This window comes from Pantherophis guttatus, chromosome 2, assembly GCF_059756535.1.
Source record: "Pantherophis guttatus breed Tessera chromosome 2, ASM5975653v1, whole genome shotgun sequence".
Taxonomy (NCBI): domain Eukaryota; kingdom Metazoa; phylum Chordata; class Lepidosauria; order Squamata; family Colubridae; genus Pantherophis; species Pantherophis guttatus.
In genome coordinates this window covers 229,548,822-229,561,565 of record NC_142064.1, presented here as the reverse complement: position 1 = coordinate 229,561,565, position 12,744 = coordinate 229,548,822, and the positions used below count along the sequence as shown (strand labels likewise).

Here is a 12,744-nt window from a genome sequence, read left to right as displayed (position 1 = left end):
AGAGTGTCTGGCTCAAAATCTTTCAGGGAATTTCTGTGGCTGAGGATGGACTTGAAGCTGGACCTAGTCCAAAGCTTTTAACCACCATATGGATTTTTTGCTTTGTAAAATGGCCTAAAATTGTTTGCTAGGGAACAATATTTATTAGCACTTATTATGTAATTGTATTACTGAATTTAATCTTTTCCTAGTAAAAAGCCTCATAAACACAACACACACATATACCCCAGGGGTGGGTTCTAAAAATTTTTACTACCGGTTCTGTGGGTGTTGCTTATTTTGTGGGCGTGGCTTGGTGGGGGGTAATTTGACTGGGTGGGCATAGCCAACTTTTTTTTTTTTTTTTACTTTTAAAATGCTTTTACTTTTAAAAGCATTTTTTCTACAATCTTAAGAGGTTGCAGAAAAAAAATGCTTTTAAAAGCCTCTGATGATCAGGCAACTCAGCTGGGATCGCCAGAGGCTTTTAAAGGCATTTTTTTTCCCTACAACCTCTTTGGCCGAAGAGGCTGCAGAAAAAATGCTTTCAGAAGCCTCTGACGATCCCAGCTGAGCCACGCGATCATCAGAGGCTTTTTTTATTATTATTTTTAAAAGCATTTTTTTCGGCCCAAGAGGTTGTAGAAAAAATGCTTTTAAAAATAAAGAAAAAAAAGCCTCTGATGAGGGTGGGGTAAGCGAGTGGCTACTGGGCTGGGGACCGGTTTGGGGGCGTGGCCAGCCAATATTATTACCAGTTCTCCGATCTACTATAAATTTTTACTACCGGTTCTGGTGAACCGGTGGGAACCGGGAGCAACCCACCACTGATATACCCCTGACATCTGCTTCTCTACTTTCTGTGTAATGTATTGATTTCTATCCTTTTTCAATTCGCTGAATATTATTACTTTTCACTGCAACAAATTTCAACTTACTTCATGACTTATTATTGGTGAGAGACATAAAAACTCACAAACTGCAATACACTGAAAAGCTAATCAGCTGTAATGTCAAATATCTTAGAGCTTTTAACTTTAAGCCTTGAGGCATTTAAAAAACAGTGCTGGGATCGAATCTGTGCCTGATGGGTCTTGGGTACATATGGAGCGCTCTATGTTTTTCTGAGTCATAACTATTAATTTAAAAGTTTACCATTGTGTCCAATTTACTTCAATCCTCACCATCGCTTTAATATGCCAAATGTACCAAATACAGGCATCTGGTGCATTACACTAAATGATTCCAAATTGCTTTATTTCTTTCTCTCTTCCCCCCCCCCCCCCGCCCCCAATTGTTTAATACTTTCTCCAGGACCAAAGTTTTGATTAGTTTGCATTTCCTGCCTTTTTCTACATTTTTTTCTTGCTGAGGTAATTTTATGGTCCAGCATTCCAAGAGTTTTTTTAAAAAAATAGGAAAGATACTGGATCTCTTTGAAATGAATAGATTAGATCAATGTTTCTCAAATTTGGCAACTTTAAAGTATGTGGACTTCAACTCACACACAGATGGGTGGGCGCAGAGATGCAAGCACACAGAGACACATACTTCTTATTGGACAATTCTTAGACTTTTCAGTGACACCAAATTGCCATTATTTGCTAAGAACTGAAAAACCACAATACAAGAAATTAATCAAAAGTCCAGAAAATGCTCTGGAGAATAATTCAGTTTCTAACCAATTTTTAAAAGCCAGTAGGAAGGTGTTAAGTCTGCTCCAGAGTAATGGTGGCGGTGTTGCAAAGAAAGAACAAGTTTCTTGTTCTTGATTCCCTTCGCCTCCTGAAAATGTGGAACCATTAATACAAGGGTGTCAAACTCACAGCCTGGGGACTGGATGCGCTAGCCATACCCATCTCCTAATCATGCGCTAGCCATACCCATCCCCGTTTTAGCAAAGGGGGGGAGGGAAGACATGCTATGTCACGTGAGGACAATGTGATGCCACGAGTTTGACATCCCTGCATTAATAGCTTTTTCTAATAGATCGGGCCAGTGGTGGGTTGCCCCCAGTTCGCACCGGTTCTGTAGAACAGGTAGTAAAACCGGTGGGAGGCACCACCCACTGACCCCGATGTCATCAAAATGCTTCTGCGCATGCGCAGAAGAGCGCGCGCACATACGGCCCTGTTGCAAACCAGTAGTAAATGTAAGTAGAACCCACCCCTGGATCGGGCCAATGTTGTTAGAGGCAGTCCTATAGATATCCAATGCCGAGCGTGAAGGGTATTATAGGTCAACTCCAACACTTTAGAATATACTTCCAATTGGTTTTTGCCAACAGATAGCATTTTATGGTACCTCCTTTTCAAAACATGGAAAAATAAAAGCTGCAAGCCCATAATTTTTATACTTAAATAAATTAAGCCTCCATAATTGAATTTTAAACTTCGTTCCCATCTTGCCTTTATTTTCATCCCCTTTTAATATTTATTTCTTTATGCAGGGGTGTAATGGCTCCTGTCCTCTGGAATACTCTTCCTTCGGATATCAGGATGACACTGACACTTTTGGCCTTTCCCAAGCCCTTGAAACAGTGGGGGTTTCAAAATATGTTACTACCGGTTCTGTGGGTGTGGCTTTGATGGGCGTGGCATGGCTTGGTGGGCGTGGCATGGCTTGGTGGGCATGGCAGGGGAAGGATACTGTAAAATATCCATTCCCAACCCACTCCAGGGAAAGATTACTGCAAAATTCCCATTTCCTTCCAATCAGCTGGGACTTGGGAGGCAAAGAATAGATGGAGGCAGGGCCAGTCAGAATTTTTACTACCGATTCTCCGAACTACTCAAAATTTCCACTACCAGTTCTCCAGAACTGATCAGAACCTGCTGAAACCCACCTCTGCCTTAAAGACTTGGTTGTGTGCCTGGACTTGAGACCCCAAATGTGTTAAGGACCTCATTTACTGGCTGCCTTAACATCCATAGTAACCATTTTACTTAGTGCCATATATATTTATTCTCTACTGTTTAATTGTTTTTATGTTTTTTGATATACATCACCCAGTGTCACTTGTAGAGGTGGGCAACTATTGAACTCTAAATAAATAAACAAACAAACAAATATTTTTTTTAAAAAAAATCTTCTGTAAGAAGTAATTATGCACTGCCTCCCAGAGAGTGAAATATTTTTGAGGAATATAAGAAGAGGCTGAATATTATATATTTCTCCAAAGGAGAAATGGAGAAACATGCTCTTAAAGACAGAAAGCAGCCCCAGCTTCCTGCATAGTAAAACAGCCCTCAGCAGATGCCTGAAGTCTTTAGAAATGGATATTTTGTTTCCATTAACAAAGACTGTGCCAATCTATTCATAAACAAAACACCTTCAGCTCCAGGTGATGGGATTAAGAATTTGCATTCCCCCACCCAAATTCTAAGGACAGGACAGGACCTTTTAAGACATAATAATAGGATTAACCACCACCACAGGCACACAACACACATACATATAGACACGCAAAAACAATAACCTGCTGTTTACCTCTTCTGGAAGGACATAGCTACTGTTAAGTGCTAGGCTTTGTCTATCCCTATCATGTTTTTCCTTAAATGGATCTTCTTTCTGTTATAGTTATAAATCTTGCTTCAGTAATCATTGGTAGGTGAGGCTAGATTCCTGGTCTTAGAAAGTGTAATAACATTCAGAAACAATGTTTCTTTCAATAGCACTTTAGGGTCATGAGTGGCTTATTTAAAGCCAGATAAATGGTGTGCTTTTGACCCTTTTGCTTTCCCATTTAATAAACAGCGATGCATGATTTATTTATTTTTTCTGTGAGCAAAGATCATTTTTTTCCCTGCAAGGTAGTCTTCTGAATCATTATAACAAAACTGACAGAAACCAAGGTAGGATTCATTTTTCTGGATTTAAATAAATAATAAGTAAGAACTTGGCCTTCGCATTCATCATCTTGCCCTGTCTATTCCTGTTTAAACATGTAGCAAAAGCAGTTTTCTCAGTCTTCTTTGGAAATGATCTGAAATGTTAGAGAAGGGAGGAAATCTCATATCCAATGTAAAGTCATATCTGTGCAGGGTACTTACTAGGAGGTAAGAGGGAAATGTTTAAAGCATTTGCCTTTTTAATTGCTATACGTGGCTACCTTAAAACATCTTCATCCATATAGACAATTTATATGAATCCAGTCCACTTCTACCACCATTTGGCCATAGTGCCTAAACTCTCAGCAATGTTATATATATGTAGGTCTTTGGTTATTCGGGTTTGGAGGTTTCTTGGCAACGTTTCGACGAAGTCTCATTTGTCATCTTCAGGCTGGTGTCTTCGGCTTCGTGCTTCTAGGAGCAATGTGTGTGATCGCAGCTGTTTCTTCCTTTTAACTGCCAGTGGGGGTGTGAACTGATTGGGTGGGAGCTTGGCTGTGTTCTGATTGGGTGGAGGTGTGTTCTGATTAGGTGGGGGCTTGGTTGTGCTCGGGTTAGTCTGAGTAGCAGGGGGATTTGAGCTGGTGAGCTGTGTTGCTGTTGTTTGGCTTCGTGTTCGTGGCCGTGCTACCTCTTCATATATATATGAGATGCAGTGGCTCAGTGGCTGAGCATGTCGATCAAAAGGTCAGCAGTTCAGCAGTTCGAATCCCTAATGCTGCATAACAGGGTGAGCTCCCATTACTTGTCCCAGCTTCTGCCAACCTAGCAGTTCGAAAGCAAGTAAAAAATGCAAGTAGAAAATTAGGGACCACCTTTGGTGGGAAGGTAACAGCGTTCTGTGTGCCTTTGGCATTTAGTCATGCCAGCCACATGACCGTGGAGACGTCTTCAGACAGCGCTGGCTCTTTGGCTTTGAAATGGAGATGAGCACCGCTGGCTGCAAATGCGCACTGCACGTCAAACTCATACTGCGTGCGCATGCGCACTGCATGCCAAATGTGTGCTCTGTGTGTGCGCGCACATGGCAGTATGTGCCAAAAGGAAGCTTGGGAAGGTAAGTACAACAGCGGGGGGGCATCAGCTGTGCAGTTTAGCTTTGCTAGAAAGTAGGATTTCCTGCTTTCTAGCAAAGCTAAACCCCGCTGCACAGCTGATCATTGGAAATACCGGTTCAGAGGAGCCGGTAGCTTTTTTAACAACTGGTTCACTTGAACCGGTTGCTTTTTAAACTGCCAGTTTAACCAAACTGGTAGCTTTTCTGAACTTTCTACAACAAGCTTGATCCTTTCAGTAATCACACCTTCCTAGTGATAAAAATATTCAAAGGGTGCAACTAACTCTTAGAGAAACCACATCCTAAAGTCTTAGTTACACTTTCCCTGTTCTTATTGATATTAAAAAGAAATGCATTTACTTTAAAGTTTTGCTGCACTGATCTTGTAAAATATTTTGCAACTTAACATAATGCTGAATGATAAAGCAGCATGGTTACTTTAGTCGCCTGGCACGTAGAAAGTTAGTGTGTTGGGAAAAGAAATAAAGTTTTTTTTTCCAATTAAAAAAGGGGCAAGAGGTTAAATGTTTAAGGACTCATTTGAAGGGTGAGCCACTCCAATTTCAGTTCAGATGAGTGGGCATAGCAATAATAGAGCTCGTAAGATCCCTGTAGGTTTGTGTCACGTGTTTACTCTGAGCACACTGTGTGCAGATTGGACTCCTGTAATAAAATTCCCTGGAGCCTTTCTTACCAAAAAAATAAATAAATCCATAAGTATTTTGCAACTCTCTGCTGATTCAGGACAAATGTATCTAGCAACCTTTTCCCATTGTTGAGCTGAACTGCTCTCTGCCTATGCTTAAATCAATGGAAAAGTATACCAGCATGACATTATTTCTCCCACTGCCAATCTCTTTCCTGCTTCTAAAAGTTGATATATATCTTGAGGCTTTGGCTGAATAGGCTAACAATAAAGATGGGGGTGGGGGGCAATCTCTACACTAGTAAAATGAAATTGAGCCTAAGCTTGCCTTATGCAAGGGCTGGAACCAGCAGAATGCAACTTCATGGAACATAACAAGAGGGAGTGGGAGGAGAAGATAGCCAGAGTATGTTTGTATCATACTGGGATGCAAGATGAGGATGAAAGGACTAAAATGTTCTTGCTGCTTTTCTTCATATCGTGAAATATCTACTTCTAATTGACAAGGCAAATCTATACCTTCTTTTTGCCTCACTACCAGTTGGTTGGGGATGATGCTATGGCTCAGCAGTTCACTAGGGTGAACCTGGTTAATGCCCAGGTTCGAGAACCAAAGCCACGTGATGGGGTGAGCTCCCATCCCCATCCCTGCTGCTGCCCATCTAGCAGTTCGAAAGCATGCAAATCTGAGTAGATAAATAGGTACCACTTCAATGGGAAGGTAACAGCTCCTCTGTGATATCATGGGAAATGTCTTTGGACAGCACTGGCTCGATGGCCTTGAAACGGAGATGAGCACTGCCCCCCTAAAGTCGACTGCAGCTAGCAGAGTAAAAATCTGCAGGAACTCCTTTACCTTACCTGTACCATTTGGTTGGGGGGGGGACCCATTCTGGTAATTCCATCACACTATTCATCATCATCATCATCATCATCATCATCATCATCATCCTATTGTTTTCCCCATAGGTGCAGTTTTCACTTTTTAGGTCAACAAGCACCATTACTGTCAACTCTGAAGCAAACCTAACTGAAGCCATCTTGTGCTGCCTCACAGTTGCCACACAGCCTGAGAGGGGAAGGGGAGGGGGCAGGGGTGAAATCCAGCAGGTTCTGACAGGTTCTGGAGAACCGGTAGCGGAAATTTTGAGTAGTTCAGAGAACCGGCAAATACCACCTCTGGCTGGCCCCAGAGTGGGGTGGGAATGGAGATTTTGCAATATCCTTCCCCTGGAGTGGGATGGGAATAGAGATTTTGCAGTATCCTTCCCCTGCCACGCCAATCAAGCCACGACCACCAAGCCACACCACAACCACCAAGCCATGCCCACAGAACCGGTAGTAAATAAAATTAGATTTCACCTAATTTTAGGTAGGGGGGGGAGTAGATAGCCCAGTGTACAGTCAAAATAAAAAGTTTTCCTGTGGGAACCAAAGTCATCATAACAGGTGACTGGTGAAGGAGGAGAGGAGCCTGCCAGCTGTATTCATTGGACCATGTGGCTGATGACACCGAGGAGTGGGGAAATTTTATTCTTTTAATTAAGTGAAAACTACGGCAACTTTCAGAGTTGGTTTTCACCGGCTGTGCCAATATGATGTATCCAATAAACATTTACTTTGAGGAATCTACCCGCCTTGGAGTTCTGCTTTCAGTGGATGCATTACTCAGAACGCTGACAATCACACTGTAGTGGAACTTTTCTGGGCATCCAGAATTTGGATCCCAGGGTACCCCATCCCTTTCGGTTTAAGCATCCTTGAGTCTTTATTAAGAGGTCCTCACATACTGTATAACAGTATGATATGCTGGTTTAACAGCTGCGGGCAGGAAGGAAGAGAGTGATCAATTCAGCAACCATCGACTGCCCTCTAACACCACTGGATGACATCGCCAGATCTCGCTGTTTCAGCAGAGTAAGGAAGATACTTAGGGATGATTCACACCCTGGCCAGTGTCTCTTTTCACTTTTACCATTGGGCAGAAGACATTGAAGTATAGCCAGCCGGACAAACAGGTTTAAAATCAGCTTCTACCCAGGGGCTGACAGACTCCTAAACACAATCACAATCACTCTGTGTACATATGGAAACGTATGACTGGTTTTTTCTTTCCCCAATTATTTGTATAAATTGGACTGTATTGCCTTGTATTTTCTGTTATGGATTGCACCAGTAGAGGTTAAACCAATTTGGTTGTATACATGATGTACAATGACAATAAAGGCTGTTGTTGTTGTTGTTGTTGTTGTTGTTGTTGTTGTTGTTGTTGTTATTATTATTATTATTATTATTATTATTATTATTATTTAATCTTTAGTGAGATTCACAGCCTTTGAGGCTGGTTAATAGCTCAGCAGCTTGAGTCCTAACCAAGGACCTAGGACCTGTTAAGGTATCATCGGAGGATGTAAGCTGTTCCAAGTAAGGTGGTTTTTTGTAGAGTCAAAATGTTCAAGTCCGGCAAATTTAGAATTTCTAAATAGCAGGATAGCCCTTTGGGTATTGCTCCAAGGGCTCCAATTACAATCGGGACAACACACGATTTCTTTTTCCACAATCGCTCAACTTCAATTTGCAAATCCCGGTACTTTGTGATTTTTTTCTTGCTGCTTATCTTCAATCCGTGCATCACCAGGTATTGCAATGTCAATGAACCATGCTTTTTTCTTTTCAACTATTGTTATGTCAGGTGTGTTGTGGACCAAGTGCCTGTCAGTCTGAATCCTAAAGTCCCACAAGATCTTGAGTTTCTCATTCTCTAAAACTTTCTCAACCTGATGTTCCCAATGGTTTTTGCTGTATTCAAATCCAAACTTCTGGCACAATTTCCAGTGAATGATCTTAGCAACACGGTCATGGTTGTTGTTGTTGTTGTTGTTGTTGTTGTTGTTGTTGTTGTTGTTGTTATTATTATTATTATTATTATTATTATTATTATTATTATTATTATTAGGTCAGTTCTTACTTACACTGCAAATCGTGTGCACCACTGGATTCTAGTGTTGCACCACAGTCCTAGTTAACACCAAGGAGATTGCTCATGACCTTGCCTGATTAGCTGCTGCTAGGGACTTGGTATGGCTCTCTTCCCTCCTCAGCTGCATTCCCCTGCAGCACATATTCCAAACAGGAGGCCAGTTGCAGCAGCTCCAGAAGCTGCTTCCAGCTCTCTGGCTCTAGGATTAGCAACACTCTATTTTACTGCACCAACTTTTCTGTGATTATGAGTGACCTGCTTCTCATTAAAATGTCATTCGTGGAAGAAGAACGTTCGGCTTGAAGACAAAAGGCTGCCTTTTCTCCTCCTCTCTCTTAAGATGACTTAGTTTGAGAGACCTGGAGTTACCACCCTGCCAGTTTTAGATCATGCTCCCCCCTACACCCCCACAAGACGAAACACTGGAGTCCAGGCTCAGTTATACATGCAGGTCACAGTTTGGCTGTTGGCAGGAAATCTGCAGCAAATGTGTGCTCTGCCTTCCAAATAGAAAACGTCTGCCTTTTGCTTCTCCATGTAATCATGTAACGTGCATGAGCATTTCAGCCTTGCAATTAAGTCCATATATTCGGGCATAAATATTCACACTCACACTCACACTCACACACACACACACATACACAAACACACTCTTCTTGCTTTCATTTCACTCAGCCTTCCATCTTTCTGAGGTGGGTAAAATGAGGACCCAGATTGTTGGAAGAAATATGCTGACTCTGTAAACTGCTTAGAGAGGGCTTTAAAACACTTTATAAGTCTAAGTACTATTGCTATTGCTACAGAGACAGCATAGTGCCACCAACAATCAGTGAAACAATTTCACTGACCTCAGAAGGATGGAAGGCTGAGTCAACCTTGAGCCTGGTGAGATTCGAACTGCCAAATTGCAGGCAGCCGGCAGGCAAAAGAAATAGCCTGCAATACAGCATTCTAACGACTGCACCACCGCAGCTCATACTGATGAAACTAATCCATTTTAATTTCTTTTGTTTGGTTATCATGTTTGGGAGCCCTGTGGTAAGATGGGCAGCCAATAAATTTAATTTTTTAAAAAACTTATTTTTTTATCCATGGGGAATTTAATCTTGTGTTAAGCATAGATCACCTCTACATTCTTGTTGCAAAGTGAACCAAATATTACCATAGTTTTGAAAGAAAAACAATTTAAAGAATTTTGCAGTTAAAATATTCTACCAGAGCCTCAACAGTCTTCCTAATGCAGCAGTTCTAAGTCCAAAATCACACTGCCAGTATATTGTGGAACACATAAAATATTAGGTTGCTCAAGAGTTACTGTTACCTTTTCTTGTAGACCTATTTAACTTTCCTGCAAGACCAATAAAGATTGGCTTGAATTAATTAATGAAATTTAATTACACAGAGATGAATATTTAAATGCTATTTGCTGGACCAAAGTTTTATGTTACCTACTTGCAAATTAAATCTATAAGGCTAATTGCCAAAACAGTGGGACAAATTATAAAATAAATGCAAATGCAATTATGAAAATATATTATATAAAATCAGACTAAATCACAGCTGACTAACTAGACTTTGATTAAACTAATATAAATATACAAAAAGGAAATGAAATCCAGGGAAATATAAGGAAACATAAAGAAAAACAGATGATGATTGTCTTCAACAAAAGTAATCTAGAAGAGGGGAGGAGAGGGGAGGTGGGGAGGGGAGGGGAGGGGAGAGGAGAGGAGAGGAGAGGAGAGGAGAGAAGAGAAGAGAAGAGAAGAGAAGAGAAGAGAAGAGAAGAGAAGAGAAGAGAAGAGAAGAGAAGAGTAATGCAAAAAGAAACGGATGGAATCCGTTAGCTTTTTCATCCCATGCAAGTTTCAAATTAAACATAGATTTCTTAATCAGCCAAAAGCTCATCTAAATGAATATTCCGCTTTAAATCCTAGCCAGTCAGATGCAACCAGGAAGGTAACAACAAGGTCATAAAGACAACATTTGATATTTAAACTTACATATTAACTTGACCATAAAGGTATAGAGGTATCATGGCTAATATCAAGAGACAGAACCAAACTCTAATACCTGTCTTGTATAAATCATGAAGGCCTTAAAATTAAAAAGATCTTTTTGACAGGAGCCAGCCACCCAGAGTTGATTTGAAGAGGGGCGTCTATATAAATAATTTAAATAAAATAAAGCAAAAATTGGGGGTGTATCGTCATTCGTTCAAAATAATTCCTGTTAAAATCAAGGAAGTAAATTGAAGTAAATCATCATTATCTTTTCATGCTGATTTAAATTAGACCAAATTCTGACCAACTTAACTTTTGGATTTTACTAGATTAAAATGTAAAGCAATTTTAGTCCTCCATCAGGAGGATAAAAACTGAAATTGTGTTATCACAATTGCATTGAATGCCCTTTCCTCTTACATGAATTTCTGCAGGATTGTGTGCTGCCAAAGCTCTTATCTCTTTGCCTCCTGAGATACGATTTGCTGATGCAGAGAATGAATTCCTGCAATGAAGGAACCCCCAGTGTGGAGTTTGCTTCTTACAGAGAGGCCTCTTCTGTCTGCTAAATAAAAGGTTGCTTCAAAGAGATCTCACTCAGAATCATTGTTTGGATAAGATTTGATTTATTCAGGAAAAGAATCGCAATGAAGTTCAGGCAGGGATAAGAAATTATGACACAAAATTAAGCTTGTTTGTTTGCATTGGGGAGCCTTGCTTTTTATTCAACCTCACATTTAGCATTGAGGCTAGGAAAAAAATCTCTTCTAGTTTCTGTACAATTTATTCTCAACAAGCCTGCTTCTTACGAACCAGGGGGACTTCTAAAATGTGACTTCCTTTTTAACCTGGGTGATCCAGTTAAGAAAGAAATATTTTTAATTTATTAAAATAATTGTTTATGAGCTTTTATTGTTTTTAATTCCAATTACAAACTTCTTAGAGCCTTCATTATATCACGAGAAAACAATAAAGAGCACAACAACAGGTTCAGTGCTCATAGGAGTTTTACACCAAACTATTGAGTTACCGGTCCAGTAATCAAAGCACTTGCCTTGCCTTCCCGTCTGCTGTTTGACTCAGCAAAAAGTCTTCCGTAGCTGATGTTTTGTTGGATCTTCAATCTGCTTTTCTTGACCTAGTATCTTTCTTTTCTTGGTAGACCTCCAAAACCCCTTCTCAGCTTCTCTTCACAGGTGGAACTTTCACCTTTTTGCCCGGATTACCAGTCACAGTTTTGATATTTCTGGTACCTTCTTTTCTTCAACTTTTCCTCATGAATAAGTCATACTGTTAGCAGGGCTCCCTGCTTTGTTAAGTTCAAATGTTCTTGTTCTCTTTTTTCTGCCCTTTACTTTTACTGCACTTACTGTATAGTTAGCGTGTTAAATATGATTTTGAGCTAGTTCACTCTCTTTTCCTCCATACAAACTATGGTAGCTTCCTTTCCTTCATTCAGTCCTGACCTTTAGCATTTAACCACAACCTAGTGACAATAGTTTTATAGAAAAATCTTCCCACCGCTTCCCAACATCTGTACTTACAGTGATCTACCTACCCATTTTCGAAGGTCCTGTTTCCTGTTTTCTGAAATCAACCTTTCAACCAAGTTTAGTTTCTCTTAAGTATTATGCCCACCTTCCTCTCACTTGGGCCTATTTAGGTCCTGCATGCTCCCTTCCATGCGGCCATTTCACCAAGACAGGAAAGTCTTCCATGCATACTGAGGACAAATAATGCGACACGCTTGTACCTTTCTCGAGGATCGTTGTTTTTCCATCACACAGTTGGAACAAGAATTCTACCTTGGCCTCTTGCTACGTTATGACTTCCATACCGTGACAGCATCTGGTGCTTCCCTTGGTAGTCACAGTCTGTTTTCAGCCCTACCAGGAAATGAAAGAAAATGGGGGAGGGGGAGGAGAGAGGAGGGGACGGAAGGAAAGACACAACTTTTAAACTTGCCCTTCAACTGATGGCAACTCTCCAAGGCATCTATCACCACCCAACTGCTTGAGGGCTTTAAACAGAGTTAATTTAAGGCGTAGACCTTATTTATATATTCCTGAGCTCTGGAAAGACTCAATTCTCCCAAGGCCTTAGGAGTGGAAAATCTGCTTCTGATGTTTCCTCTTTTTTCTTGCTGAACCTCGGTAGCTTTCTTTTCTTCTCTTTTTCCTTTGAAG

At 40.7% G+C, this 12,744-nt stretch overlaps 1 protein-coding gene across 2 annotated transcripts in view; it reads right to left on the bottom strand.

Moving 5' to 3' along the window:
* OXTR (oxytocin receptor) overlaps positions 1-12,442 on the bottom strand; it is a 31,125-nt gene extending 18,683 nt beyond the window's left edge. The window contains exon 1 of one of the 2 annotated variants that reach the window (XM_034431634.2): positions 12,312-12,442. The gene's annotated coding sequence lies outside the window, so the exon portion shown is untranslated. Of the gene's footprint in view, positions 1-12,116 lie in introns of both variants that reach the window. The other variant, XM_087887902.1, reaches the window with a different exon arrangement.
* Between the last annotated feature and the right edge of the window lie 302 nt (positions 12,443-12,744).